This window comes from Muntiacus reevesi, chromosome 3 (genome assembly GCF_963930625.1).
Source record: "Muntiacus reevesi chromosome 3, mMunRee1.1, whole genome shotgun sequence".
Lineage (NCBI taxonomy): Eukaryota > Metazoa > Chordata > Mammalia > Artiodactyla > Cervidae > Muntiacus > Muntiacus reevesi.
In genome coordinates, this window is record NC_089251.1 from 38,955,369 (window position 1) to 38,971,753 (window position 16,385).

Sequence of the window (16,385 nt, forward strand, 5' to 3'; positions counted from 1 at the left end):
TAACTCTCAGAACAATCCTATTAGGTAGGTGCTATTTCTCCCATCATTTAGGTAGAGAACCTGAAGCTGGCATGCCTGAGGACTTGGCAGGACTGCTTTTCCAGGAGAGCCTGGATACCCGCTCAGTTCTCTCTGAGACCCTAGCCAGTGGGGGCTCCCACCCTCCATCTTCACTCTGTCCTGTGGCCTCGCTCCAGTGTCACCTCTAGAGGGCAGAGTCAGTTCCGTTGGAGTCGGGGGGAACAGACCTAAGAGGGTTGGATTCATCAGTGGACTTTCCCACTTAAACACACAGAAGTGGGACTTGCGCCTTCATCCAGGTTATTTAGAGTGAGCTCGTTTCCTGGTGGCTCAGAGGATAAAGTGTCTGCCTGCAATGCAGGAGACCCTGGTTCGATCCCTGGGTTGGGAAGATCCCCTGGAGAAGGAAATGGTAACCCATTCCAGTATTCTTGCATGGAGAATCCCATGGACAGAGGAGCCTGGTGGGCTACAGTCCATGGGGTTGCAAAGAGTTGGACACGACTTAGCAACTTCACTTTCGACACCGGAAATGCCTCACATTGGCCCAAAGTTAAATTCCTCAGTCTGTTCCCAGTGTGTTCCTTCTAAACCAACATAATAATATGAGCATGTATGACTATATTCATAGTCCTGAATATTCATTGGAAGGACTGATGCTGAAGCTAAAACTCCAATACTTTGGCCACCTGATGGGAAGAACTGACTCATTGGAAAAGACCCTGATGCTGGGAAAGATCGAGGGCAGGAGGTGAAGGGGACGACAGAGGATGAGATGGTTGGATGGCATCACCGACTCAATGGACATGAGTTTGAGCAAGATTTGGGAGTTGGTGATGGACAGAGAAGCCTCGAGTGCTGCAGTTCATGGGGTCTCAAAGAGTCAGACACGACTGAGCAATTGAACTGAACTTATGACTATATTAAGACATAGGGACTTTGGTTTTTGTCATTGTTGTTTCTCATCCTGATTCCTCCCACTGAATCTACTTTAGACGATGTGGATACCTTTCTTTCAGTTTACAAGTTAAATCCAGGTAGGAAATGCAGGCTCTATAAGTAACTCTTCACATTCTTTGTTTTCTTTTGTAATTTCTTTGTAGTTTTTTTTATGATAGTGTAGTGATTAATAACAAATGCTTTGGAGTCACACTGCCTCTATTTGAGTCCTAGCTCTTTCACTTACTGGTGATGGGTGTACCCTGTCTGTGCCTTAGTTTCCTTATTTATACCTACATTATAGGATTGTTAGGGCTACCCTGGTGGCTCAGATGGTAAAGAACCTGCCTGAAATGCAGGAGACATGGGTTCAATCCTTGCGTTAGGTAGATTCCCTGGAGAAGGGATCAGCTACCCATTCCAGTATTCTGGCCTGGAGAATTCCATGGACTGTATAGTCCATGGGGTCACAAAGAGACAGACATACTGAACGACTTTCACTAGTACTTGTACTTATAGGATTGTTAAGAGGATTAATAGAATATATAAATCTTAGAAGAGGGACTGGTGCATAGTTAGCATTTAGTGTATGCTGACATTTGTTGTCAGCTATTACTGCTGGAGGTGATTGGGCATATCTAGTCCTTTCTTAGTGACTATCAACATCATAGGTGTTCCCTAAATATTTGCTGAATAAAAAACACAAAGATTTTAGTTGCAATGTGATTTGCACCTTGAAAGTCAAAGGCGATAATCATAGAATGGGCCTGAATTCTGAGGATTCTGATTTTAAACTTATAGAATGATGAGGCAGCCAGGGAAGAGTTTTCATCCCCATTTAGGAGAAACTAACAGCAAGAGTTCTCAGACTTGTAATACTCCAAGATACTTTCAATTAGTTAATTAAATAATATGCAAAAATCTTGAGACACATGGAAAGTACCATTTGTTCATCTTGCTTCTTGGTTAGAAGTAAACATTGACCATACAGCATTTCCCAGGGGATGTTGATGATAATCAAAAAATCAACTAGGGCTGTCACATTAACTCCAGAGACCACAATTCCCATCATTGTCATGTATAAAAATGGTGCCCTTTAGAGTATGCCAAACATAACTCTGCCCTGATTGTGAATTGTTGGCAAGGGTTGATTCCCAGATCTGCTGTATTGGTTATAATATGGTGGCAGGTATAGCTACCAGATATAGTTCTTATTCATTTAAAAGAACCAAACAAATGGACATTCATTCAGCAAATATTTATTGAAGACCGTGGTCCAGGAACTCAACCAGGAAACTACGGATGCCTTCATGGAGCTTACATTATCATGGAGATGTTATGAATAGCTCAGAAACAATGGGTTAGTTTAATTAAAAAAAAATTAATTTGAATTATGTGATGCAAACAACTAGCTAGGCAGCCAGCTAAATTTCTTAAAGGGATCCTATGTGTGTCATTAAGAGGGCACAAAGTAAGTAAACCTTATACTGAGATGTACCATGCCAGGAATCTATTTTTTATAGTTACTTTGCTTCATTTTTCTTCTGAAAATAAAAGTCAATACTGTTTTCTCTTAAAGTAATGGTATTAGTCAACAGAATAATTTAAAGTCTTGAATGAAGTAAGTTACTAACTAGGTAAAATTTGAAATTGCCAAAAAATGCCAAAGTTTCAGAGGTATTTAAACACATGTTCAAAATTCTTAATTCTGTGCACTATTTAACATTGAGTGATTAAGCCAGATTAAATCATATTGAAGACTAATATTTTTGTAACTCATTGACTTTCTTCATTCAAGGTCACTCCCACCCAATTTGCCTAACACATCCACCAAATTTGTAACCTTTGATCCACAAATATATCTTTAAAAAATATAGTATTTTCTTTTTCCTGAAGTGAGCTACTAATCCCTTTGTTTTTCAAAAAGATATTTCAAAAAAGAAGTTGGCAATTTGGTAACCAAGATATGCTTCAGTAGGTGGACAGATAAACTGTGATACGTTCAAACAATGGAATATTATTCAGAGCTAAAAAGAAAGAAGCTAGGAAGCTATGAAAAGATTTGCAGTAAATGTAAATGCATATTACTAACTGAAGGAAGCCAATCTGAAAAGGCTACATACTGCATGCTTCCAACTATATGTTATGGAAAAAATCAAAACCATGGAGACAGTTAGAAGATGAGTGATTGCCAAGGGTTAGAAGGGAGGGAGGGATGAACAGGAAGAACACAGAGGGCTTTTAGGACAGTGAAACTACTCTGCATGATACTATAATGGTGGGTACATGTCGTCATACTGTCAACTAAAAAAAAAAAAAAAACACAACGTAAAAGTTGAGAGTTAGATTTTATTCGTTGGGAATGTTAAGACTTGAGCCTGGGAGACAGTATCGTAGGTGAACCAAGAGAGCTGACTCTGAAGAGGTAGGGGAGGAGACAGGATATATGCAAGTTTGCGGCAAGGGGCAGGTAATCTGAATATTTAAAAATTACTGTTAATTAAGAGAAAACTAAATCTCTCACATGAAGAGATTTAGTGTTCTATGTATGGGAAGATGCAAGCATCTGGGCTTGCTGACATCATTTCTCTCATATGCATCTAGCCGTCTGGGGCCAACCGTGCTTTGTTTATTGTTCACATATTAAGTCCTTGCTTTCCATAAGAGATGGTGAATGTGGCAAATGGCCACCTCTCATATCCCCCCAGCTTATCAGTGCTTACTGGGGAGGAGGTAGCTGATGGCAACCAAATAGCTGGCTTTGCTTCACCTGGGCTCATAAATTCGCAGTTGGAAAAGTCTTGTTTACTGGTAAAGCTTAGAGTAGAAAATATTTCTTTTCACAATACATTGTCCATACAGCATCCAACACCAAGAGTGAACTGTAATGCGAAGTATGGGCTGTGAGTGATAATGATGTGCCAGTATAGGCTCACCAGTTGTAACAAAGGTGCCTCTCTGGTGGATGACTGATAATGGGGATAGCATGTGCAGGGGCAGGAAGTCTAAAAGAAATCTCTGTCCCTTCTGCAATTTTGCTGTGAATCTAAAACTGCTCTAGAAAAGAGGTCAGTTTAAAAAAAGAGAGAGAGAGAAGTTTGGACTATATCTATGTGTCATTTTCATCATTCCATTGGCCAGAACTTAAAAAACAATTGAATTCATGTAAACATTTTGATTCTTAAATCTCAAATATGTCTTAGTAGATTAAGATTTTAGGGAACAAAAGCATGCTTGAGGTGACAATATGCAAAAGATGCTTCAGCCTAGAGGGATCTGAGTTGTCAGGGACATTAAAGCTCATTAACAGGATTCCCCTACAGAAACAGTCACATTCCTGGTCCTGCATTTCCCAGTTCTTAGAAAAACCTTCTCATTGATGTTAGAGTGTTGCACTCCAGCTGAGAGCCTGAGGTTTTTCATTGAAAGGCAAACATATTGGTTTTATATCTTGTGCTTTCTGGAGGGTGTAACTTTTTTATCTTTAAAGTGACAAAAGCAAGAAAATAAAAAGCGTGGGGAGGGAGAAGGGTGAAGATCCACTCACCTGCAACTATATTAAACCGCCCACCAGCTGTTTATAACTTCCATCCTATAAGAAATCTTTAACTTATGGAAAGGAGGTCTTTGCTGGGGGATTAACAAGTGGAACTGGGTGAAATGCTACACTTGCTTTTGACGGTTTGAGAGTTATCTTTTGCAAGTTATTGACATTCTTTTCCCACTGTTTTCTTCAAAGATTAGCCTTAGGGAACATAAATAATAAGTTATAAAATCTCTGACAGGATATTTAATCAATCACATATTGGTTTCAGCTGCCATGAGGGCTGTGGTCATCTGTGGCAAAGGCAGATGCAGTGAGGAGATGGGACTAGGCTGCCCTCCTCATCAGCTGTGTGAGCTTGTTCAAAGAATGACCCAGAAAGTCCCAGAAGAAGCCAAAACTTGGGGCCATCTGGCCACACTGCTGGCATTTTGTGTTTACCCTGCAGTCTGAGGTTCTTTGTAGGCAGACTGACAAGGAGTAAGAGCAAACAAACGATACTTGAAAAGTCCACTCCCCACGGAGAAATTTGGAGATCTTCTAAGTCTCAAGGTGCCAGGATGGATGGGGAGAAGTGAAGTAATTTGTGTAGGCTGGTAAAAATACCCAGGCTTGTTTTTGACATTTAGTTAGGGTTCTCCAGAGAAAAGAAGCAATAGGATGTGCATGTGTGTATACTAAAAAAATTGTGCACACGCACACGCACACACACACACACACACACACACACACACACACACACATATATAGTAAAGAACTGCCTTAGATAGTTTTAGAGGCAAGTCCATAACCTTCAGATGGGCCATCAGGCTGGGGACCCATGAAGAAACTGATGTTGCAGTTCAGCCTGGAGACTACCTGTAGGTAGAATTCTTTCTTTCTTGGGGAGATCAGTCTTTGTCCTATGAAGGCCTTCGACTGACTGAATGAGGCCCACCCACATTGTGGAGGGCAACCTGCTTTCCTCAAAGTTCACCAAAATGTTATTTTCATTCAGAAAACATACTCACAGAAACCTCCAGAATAACATTTGACCAAATGTCTGGGCACCATGGCCCGGGCAAGAGGACACATAATCAGCTAGTAGATTAAATATTATACACTTGCATGAGGTTAAGTTCACACTATTCGGGGAGGATAAGCCAGGGAAATGGTATAATGAATATATAAGTCAGAATCTTTAAAATAGTATATAAAAAACTAGTAAGTAAAAATAGGACAGCAGCAATAAGATGAATCTAAATAACAAAAAATAGTAGCTAACATTTCTTTGGTACTGTGTATCAGGAATGTTTGAATCCTCACAAAACTCTATGAGGCAACAAATATCCCTGGAATCTATAAGCTGGGTTCAAATTCCAACTCTCTCACTTACTAACTGTGCATCTTTGGCAAATCTTTTAGCCTCTCTGAACGTCAGTTTCCTTAATAGGAAAAAATAAGAATATTCACAGCAGCAACTGCTGAAGATTATCAGGAAGATTAAATGAGTTATCCCCCAGCGAGTATGTAGAACAGTGCCTGGCTGTTAGAAGCGGTAAGGTTAGGGTTAGGGTTAGGGTTAGGGCAGGCTTCCTAGATGACAGGCTTCCTAGATGGCTCAGCAGGGAAGAATCCGCCTGCAACACAGGAGATGTGGGTTTGATCCCTGGGTCAGGAAGACCCTCTGGAGAGGGAAATGGCAACCCACTCCAGTATTCTTGCCTGGAGAATCTCATGGATGGAGGAGCCTGGCGGGCTACAGTCCATGGGGTCATCAAGAGTTGGATACAGCTGAAGCAGCTGAGCATGCAAGCAGGCATGACAGCCATCTGAAACCTAAAAATGGTGAATTTGCTGGGTATCCCTGCATGACAATATCCAGCATGCTTATAAGGAGACAAATGAACACATCTTTCCACTGAAGTCTTAGGAGCCTCAAGTTCCACTGAAAACACCCTATTCCAGTCAAACCCACAACCAGTTTTGCCAAAGAACAAAATGTAGCAGAGGCCTGACATGTGTCATGTGGACTCTTCAGTACAGTGTCTTTTCATGATCTTTACTGAGTTTGGATTAAATACAGCCATCTTAGGAATGCTATTTCCCCAGACATGGGTGGCAGATAAAAGGGTGGGGTAGCATGAAATAAAAATGAGCAGCCCAAGATAATTCAGGATGGGCTAGGGTGAATGACTCCCAGACCTGAACTTCCCTGGGTTTACTTTATTGTGTCCCAGGCTACAGGAATTATCTTGCAGAAATATTTTTTGACTTACAGTAATATGGGTATCTCCATACTGAAAATCAATGTGTATTTTGTTTCCTTCTAGAGCATTTCAACAACAGTAGCCTAAAATGCTTTAGGATACTCATTGTGCCATTAGAAGTCAGCCCCTAACAACAGATCTTAGATTTCCTGTAACTCAGTCAAGGGTATTTTGTAGCCGTGATAGCCCAAGTCACAGGGGAACCATTGGGAAGATCTTTAGGTTTAAGTGACTTCTTGATTTAATGTCTTATGGCTGAGTTTCTCAGCTTTTCCTACCCTTATTTGTGAAATGGAACTAATTTTTGAGTGTAGCTTGCTCGCTGTCTTTAACCATTTGGTTTCCTTTCCTTCCCTGACTTTGCTTATTGCCACTTCAGAGAGCGATGCCCTCAATGATTTCCTTTGCCTGGGGCTTTGGTTAAATGAGAACTTTCAAAACCCTCACACAGTTGTTCTCCGATCATGATAGAAGCTGGACGAAGAGCCTCCCCCTAGCCTGGAAACCCATGGCATAGGCCCCCTATAGTTGCTTTCTGCTGGTGGCCTCAATCTTTCAACTCTAAGTATGGAAAACCAATAAATGGCAACAAATGATTTTATGCTAACTAGGTTGAAAGAGATTCTCCAGTCTGCTAATAAAAATCAGTCTGACCATTGCAATAGAGGCCAGCACATTGTTAGATAATCAGGGTTATTTACTAATGTTTTGACAGCTCCACTTAGCATAAAGGGCAACAGGAGACACTTTTGACCACAGAAGCCCCCACACAATGTTTTATTGACTTGGCTGATTTATAAATCCTACACCATGAGATAATTGGCAACTTACTCCTTCACAAATGTGAGTTATGCAATCAGCGTGGGAAAAAGATCCACTGAAGCTGACTTGCTGGAAATCTTTACTTTTAATCTATAATATATAATAAGGTTAAGGATAAAAAAGAGTGCCAAACTCTAGTGTTTTGTAAAGCAGTACACAAATGTAATTTGTTTCATTACTGTCTGCAATATCAGGATCAATTGATCAGTCATCTATCTATCTATGTATTCTATGACATCTAAAGTGAGCACTCTATTAAATGTTAAGATAATCAATATTATCTATTTTTATTTTTTGTAAATAGTCCTCCAGACCTGCATAATGAAGTCTAACTTTGGTTTCAAAGACTGTTTTAGGGTTTTTTTTTTCAATGAATAATTTCTTTTGCTTACCCATTCTTTATTTTGATACTGAGTCTCATAGATCAATTACTATTATTAATCAACTGGAAGAGTAAATTAATACCATAGACACGTGAAGGGTGTCTTGCCAGCTGGCAGGAACTGTAAAAGGTGGCATGTGTGTTTATGTCATAAATTTTTCTGCATGATGATATGGCTATTGTTATTTGCAGAAAACTTTGTACTTTTGTTAGATCAGAAAGCCTGTAATTCTCAAAGTGATCTCTGAACCTTATTTAATGCAGCCAACAGAAGGAGCTGAGTTGAACTTTGGTGTCTGCCAGTTGGAAAGTAATAACTTTCCCAACTCTCTATAAGTGACTTGTGCCTTGTGATGAATGCAGACCCTTCCTTCATGAGGGTTTCCCAATATTATACACTTGTAGCAAATAAGGTTAGAACCTTTAAAATATAGCATTTAGTAATGTGCTGGAAATAGCTTCCTCGATTCCTTTAAAGGTCACTGCATTTGCTTTCCAGGCGTCATTTTAGCTCAAGCCTCTACAGAGTGGAACTGAGAACATGCTTGCCTTCACACCTTCAATTTTCCCAAGCTTAAGAGTAAAATAGCAGGATAAAGTGCAGTGTGTGTGTGTGTGTGTGTGTGTGTGTGTGTGTGTGTGTGCGTGCGCGCGCGCATGCACTCTTATGAGTTTAGATGTAGAAATGCATTGTCAAGATAATCTCAATTATCTTGGTTATATACATGCACATATATATATTGGTTATATACACGCCTATTGCTTCTTCAATTGGAGGTAAGGTTAGACTTGTAGTTTCCTCCGTCCAGAAGCCAAGCTTCTAGGAGTGAAATTGGGGTAATAGCTACTAAAGAAAAAAAACTGTGCAGAAAGCATTCAGTTCTTTGTGCTTTGCCTGAGCACTCCATGTGTCCCCAACCAAAGTATATTAGTAAAACTCTGTATGTGTGTGCTCTGTTGCTCCTGACTCTTTGCGATCCTATGAATTATAGCCTGCCAGTTTCCTCTGTCCCTTGGATTTTTTAGGCAAGAATACAGGGGTGGGTTGCCATTTCCTCATCCAGGGGATCTTCCTGACCCAGGGATCGAACCTGCATCTCCTGTGTCTCCTGCATTGCAGGCAGATTCCCTACTGCTGAGCCACCAAGGAAGCCCATGTAAATTAGCATCAAACCACAAGCTTTGCTGCTGTTCCACTGGAAAAAATAAATTCATTAAGCCATTGACATGAAGCACAAAATAGTCAAATGTAGCCTTGCTATCAAAATTAAAATTGGAATGGTAGATTGCAACAAAAGATGATTTCACACTGACTGACACAACTCAAGACTAAGCTGGCAAAAAGAGAACGACTTCTGTAAAGCATGTCGCCCTGTTTCTAGAATCATCAGTGTCATTCATCAGTACTGCCAACATACTCATCTTCCTCACAGTGTCAGCCTCCTCATTAACAGCATCTTCATCATGTTTATAGCTGGCAGTCATGTTTCCTTTTACAAGTACACTCAGGATAAAAAGTGGGTCATACCTGTTCTATACTGGGTTTTGGCACACCATGCCTTCAGTAGATTGATCAATGGGATATCCAGCAATGTCTTTGCATCTTTACAAAACAGAGTGCAGTAGGGTCTTCAAAACCACTCTTGTGTAGTTTACTTTCCTTCAACTTGGAAATGTTAGCTGTGTAAATTTCAGAATAGCAATCTGCCATGTGAACTCTCTCCATTTGGGTTATGTATTTGTTGTTAATGAGAGAGCAGCTTGGACTCGTTCAGGCACTTTTGAGTATATTTATCTATGAGAAGATACATGAATATGTTTTCTTGACTGATGGTTCAAATGCTGTCCACACCTGCATCTTAAGATTCTGCATCTCCAGCTATCAATTTGCAGAGAGAAGAAAGGGAAGTGTTAGACTATTCTGTAAGAGTGTGCTCAGCAGCATCCAGACTATAGAAAAATCTTCAGGACGTATTAGTTGATCTCCTAACACATAGTAAGAAAGACAAAAGAGAAGTGAGAAGGAACCCTTAGATGCTTTAAATGCTGATAAATGAGCTATAATATGTGGACTTCTTAATTTGCCTCTTAATTCAAACATACACATTTAAAAATTACAACATTGAGATGAGAACTGAATTGCAACATGAGAATTGTAAATGTGAACACTGACTAGATATTTGATAATTATTTACAAAATATTGCTAATTTTAAAGGTTGTGATAATAGTATAGTGGTTCCTTAAAGATTCTCTATCTTTTAAAGAGACATGAGTTAACATACTGAAGTATTTACAGATGAAATGATACGACATATAGTTAACTCCAAAATAATGTGGGAGGAGGAGTTGCTGGAATCAGGACTAGCCAAGAGCAGATCATTGTTGAAGCTGGATTATGGCTACATAGTAGTTCATTGTATGATTCTGTGCTTGAAATTCTCCACAATAAGAAAAAAATAATGCCATCAATTTACATTGAACATTTTCTTTGGTTCTTGGAACTTTCTTAGCACTTCCTTGGTGACAAGTTGGATTATCCCTGCAAGAGTGGGATTATAGACACTGTTGCTTTTAGAATAGAAGATTATTAATGCTTAAATGGGGCAAGAATTGCTAACATATACAAAATTTAGCTTTTATTGTTCTAATGAATTCTCCCTTTCCTTCCCATCCCTAGTTTCTAAACTGGGATTAGGAGGAAAAAAAACTTAATTTTTTCTAACATTGCTGCTTCTACCAGGCAATTCTTTGGCCTTTTTGGAGAGGCAAATTCCTAATTGAGAACCACCCCTATGCACTGACCACATCCATCAACTAGATTCAGACTTAGTTCTCTTGGATTCCATGTGATTTCCAGAAAAATAAATGTGCTTTAGAGAGACTTAGAACACTGAGAATCCAAATCAAATAGCTGTAGTTGTGAACTTTTTGGAGGCTATAGAGAGTTGAGATGACCCCTTGTCTTTTGCCCTCGCATCCCTCCCTGTAGTGATATTTGTGGCGAACATTTGTTCTAAGAGCTTCCTTACTCCCATAGGTCAATTCTCTTCTCCTCTCCTCCAATAGACTTTAGAGTAAGCTGACCTCACTCCCTGCTCTGAGTGGTCTTGGATTGGCTTAATCCAATCAGTACAGTCCATTCTCTTGGTTATGGTTATTAATTCTGGGAAAGACATATGCCCCACATTGGCCCTATAAGTCTATATCTTAGCACTGTTGCAATACTGGGGCAGAAGGAATCTCTTCTACTGGACTTAAGGAAGGATGATTGTATCTCTGACTTTGTCAGGCACTGATCCTGCTACAACTAGGAGAGTAGGTATTAGGGTAGAACTCAGATTCAGGATTACTGAGCAGAAAAATGAAAAGAGATTGGGTCTTTGGAGCCATGACTGAGAAGGTGGATCCATCAACCATGAACCTGCTGTTCCTTGAGACTGAATTGGTTTTGAGGACCAATATGCCTTGATTGGTTATCCCAAATGAAGTGTGTTTTACTTCATTTGTACCTGAGAACATCTTAGCATAAATAGAACATGCTTACCTATGGACATAAAAGTTATGGAGATAGAATATCTCAGTGAAGAAGGCAGGGGTGAGAATATACTGCTCACTTTGCCTCTTGAATGAGTCTAAGCTCCTTTCTGGATATATTAAAACAAGGTTGAGAAAATACAGTTGGAGACATACAATAAATACATAGTAGGTTATTAGAAAACCAAATGACATGGTTTTTCTCAGTCTGATCCTGTTTAATAAACCTTAAAAATTCAAGTAAAAAGTAGAGGTAATAAATCTTTCAAGATTAACAGAGAACCTGAGTGATGTCACTAGATATCAGGGGCTAGGAGTAGAAGGAAATCTGAGTTTAAGCTTTTACTGTTTTTGTTGCCTCTTCGGAAAAAAAAAATATGTGTAGGCCAGAATGAATGTCCCAGATGACACCAGATTGGTCCATGAGAATGGACTACTGTTGACTTATTCACCTTTGTATCTATTAATTGTGGGTATCAACTAAGTGTCACATGTATGTTTTGCACTGTTTTAGGTACTAGGAAACATACTAGTGTGAGGAGATCAGATCAGTAAGCTACTGGACAAGTAAATATATAACCTCTCACATAGCAATATATTTTATGGAGAAAAAGAAAGTACAATAAAGCAGGTGAAAGAGTGCTGGGGAAGAGGGCTATAATATATAGTGGCCCAAAGGATGATATTTTAGCAGAAACCTGAACAACATGAAGGAGAGAGCCATGTAGATATGGAAGGAAGAGATTCCAGGAAGAGGTGGCAGTCAGTGCAAAGGCCCTGTGGTAGGACAAAACTTAGCATGCTTGAAGACTGTTAAGAAGGATGAGAGTAACTGAGAATAAATAAGGGGAAGACTCACAGGAGATGAGGACTCAGAGGTAGTGAGAGGCCAGAACATAAAGGTCTTGGAGGCCAATCTAGGCACTTAGTTTGAATTATGGATTATTTTGAATACTATCACAATTAATTTGGGGAACAAACTCTGTATTACTCCTCAGTTTGAAGAAGGAAGTCAGTGCAAATTATAATTGCTTATAAAACAAGCCAAACAAAATTGAAGTAGGCAAAGAAAAAGGCAAAACCATCTTCCTTCCATGCCTCCCTGCCAGTTTCCTACATCTAAACATTAACCCACATGCCTCACTCCTAGAAACAGAAGTCAACAATCTGTTGGATAGTCAGCTATACATTTTTCCTAAGCTCATACAAATATATATCTTCCACCAACACACAGAGAATATATAAGAATGTTTATAATTATTTTCTATTCTTATTAAAATAAGATTATATTATGGACTACTCTTTGTATCTTGCTTTATTTCTGTGGTAATATTTTGTGTACCAGGTCAATAGACATTTAACATAGTCTTCTCCATCTTGCAAGTTTTTTGTTCCTTGTTCTCTTACACGTCTCATGAAGCTGGCAAAGAATAAGACCTGTGATATAAATGGACCCTCTTAAAATTTTGTCATATTATATTCCAGATCCTAGATGTCAGTAGAAATAATTAAGACATGATTTTTTACAAGTGCAAACTCCCTTTTGGTGCTGAATCAGAATTTTCTATCCATCCATCTGTCATTTGTTTGCACAAGCCTCAAAAGTCATTTTGCCTAGAAATTTAGGACAAAACTCATGAAAAGGTAAATATCAGAGAGAATCATGGAACTTTGGAACTGAAAAATACTTAAGATATCACCAGTTCTAATCTTCTTGTTTTATTGATTTGATAAATATTTACTGAGTGACTAGTGCTTCATAGGTACCAAGAAAAATATCAGAGACAAAAAGTTATCTAAGACACAATTTTGGTCTTCATCTGAACATCAAGGTGACTGAAGGCTCAAAGAGATTGGCAGGCTTTTTCCAGACACATTAGGGAGTGACAGAAATGATTGGAACACAGACCAATCTGTGTTCAGGGCTGAATTTTGACTCTGAGTGCAGGGCTCTTTCCATTATATCTCACAGCTTATGGAAGTTTCTAACAGTAAATAACTAAAGGCTAGCCTTGTATGCTGTCATTTGCAAAAAGTTTAGCTATTAGAGGTCCATGAAGTGAATGACATACTAGTTAGACAGCTCTCATCTATTGGGAACTGGTAATTTACTCTGAAAAATCTTAGTGTAAAAATCTAATTTCAACCCACTTTCTCAGAGGGTAAATTTTATTCCATTTCCTTTTCTCAAGGCTCTGTCATTAGCATATTAAACTAATGAGTGAATCAATTATTTAAAACTGGCAATATTTTTTATTATGTCTAATTAAGTGTTTAATCAGGACATTCTGGTCTTTAATCCTCTGAAAGCAGCATTCTCTACAGGATGAATGAAATGGCTGGGTGGAACTTTGCTAACAACCTCTTGTACTCAGAGGACTAGAGAGGAAGTTGAAGCCTTAAAGGTGAAGGTGAACAAGAATGTCACAAAAGAAACAGGAAATGGTAACAAGCCTGAACAGCAACAGCTTCGGATGATAACCACATGTTTCTGAACAGACTTTTAATGGGGAACCGGGTGCGGCAGGGAGGTAACTACCACCTCAACTGGAGGATATGGTTCCAGAAATCTCCATTGCACAATAAAAGTGAGAGGGTAAGAAGACCATACTTTGCTTTGCTCTGAACCCCTTTAACTCTCTGACCATAAAATTTAAGTATTGGTTAACCAAGTGCCTAATTAACCAAGTGCCTCAGTAGTTATACAATATTTCAAGGACCATCTGAAAATTATTTAGCCAATAATATAATATATTTCAGAGGATGTTATTGATTTCAAAAGTGCATATTTAATTTTTACCAAGTTCATTGTATCTCCCCACATTCCAACACATTACCTAAAGGCCAAACCATCCTAAAACTAATAGTGAACTTCAGCAAAAAGATCCCAGAAAATGTCCAGGAGCTACTAAAAGCAGATAGTGCAAGTGGAAGGAAGAGGTTAATTTACATATGCATTAATTTATTCAGTGACTATTTATTCAGCACTTTCTCTAAACCTGAAACCACTGTGATCTTCACTAGAGAAATAATGAATAACAAGACAACTAAGATTCCCACTCTCTCAAAACTTGCAGTGTATCAAGAATGTGGACAAAATGCCATGTAGTAAATAGAAAGCTAATGTTACCAAATCCAAATTTGTTCTGCTTGCCACATGTCTGGACAAGAAGTTGGAAGACACAGTGTGGGGACAAGGAATAAGTACTTTATCCCAAAAGCCAGGATTCTGAGAAGATGGTAGACTAATATTCTGGAGAACCATCTTACCTATGTCAAGGGATGGGTGTGGTTGGTACTGCACAAATGCACTCATCTCACTCTCTAGTAAAGTAATTCTCAAAATTCTCCAAGCCAGGCTTCAGCAATACGTGAACTGTGAACTTCCAGATGTTCAAGCTGGTTCTAGAAAAAGCAGAGGAACCAGAGATCAAGTTGCCAACATCTGCTGGATCATCAAAAAAGCAAGAGAGTTACAGAAAAACATCTATTTCTGTTTTATTGACTATGCCAAAGACTTTGACTTTGTGGATCACAATAAACTGTGGAAAATTCTGAAAGAGATGGGAATACCAGACCACCTGACCTGCCTCTTGAGAAACCTGTATGCAGGTCAGGAAGCAACAGTTAGAACTGGACATGAAACAACAGACTGGTTCCAAATAGGGAAAGGAGTAGGTCAAGTCTGTATATTGTCACCCTGCTTATTTAACTTCTATGCAGAGTACATCATGAGAAATGCTGGGCTGGATGAACCACAAGCTGGAATCTAGATTGCTGGGAGAAATATCAATAACATTAGATATGCAGGTGACACCACCCTTATGGCAGAAAGTGAAGAAGAAGTAAAGAGCCTCTTGATGAAAGTGCAAGAGGAGGGTGAAAAAGTTGGCTTAAAGCTCAACATTCAGAAAACTAAGATCATGGCATCCGGTCCCATCACTTCATGGGAAATAGATGGGGAAACAGTGGCTGCCTTTATTTTTTGGGGCTCCAAAATCACTGCAGATGGTGATTGCAGCCATGAAATTAAAAGACGCTTACTCCTTGGAAGGAAAGTTATGACCAACCTAGACAGCATATTAAAAAGCAGAGACGTTACTTTGCCAACATAGGTCCGTCTAGTCAAGGCTATGGTTTTTCCAGTGGTCATGGATGTGAGAGTTGAACTATAAAGAAAGCTGAGAGCCAAAGAATTGATGCTTTTGAAGTGTAGTGTTGGAGAAGATTCTTGAGAGTCCCTTGGACAGCAAGGAGATCCAACCGGTCCATCCTAAAGGAGATCAGTCCTGGGTGTTCATTGGAAGGACTGATATTGAAGCTGAAACTCCAATATTTGGCCACCTGATGCGAAGAGCTGACTATTTGAAAAGACCCTGATGCTGGGAAAGACTGATGGCAGGAGGAGAAGGGGATGACAGAGGATGAGATGGTTGGATGACCTCACCGACTCGATGGACATGGGTTTGGGTGAACTCCGGAGTCGGTGATGGACAGGGAGGCCTGGCGTGCTGTGGTTCATGGGGTCGCAAAGAGTTGGACACGACTGAGCGACTGAACTGAACTGTGATTGGTTGCTGCAAACTTCTAGGTATTAGGATTCTATGTCCTTGCAGCTGCCCGCATAGGTCATATCACAATGTTCCTGTAAACCTCCAATAAGAAAAATGTGCTATTTTTTGTTCTGCAGCTTACAGTCAGCGTCTTGAGGATGGCCTATCCTGTATATTTCAGGTTATAGGCAACATTGTTAACTCAAAGCAAAACAGTAGAATACAAAGGCTGAAGTAAAAGGAAGAAATGTAATATGGAATCAGATGTGTTCTTCCCTGTTACGATAAGAATATATTCCAGATGCTATAGGAGCACTCAGGAAAGGCAAGTCAGGAGACT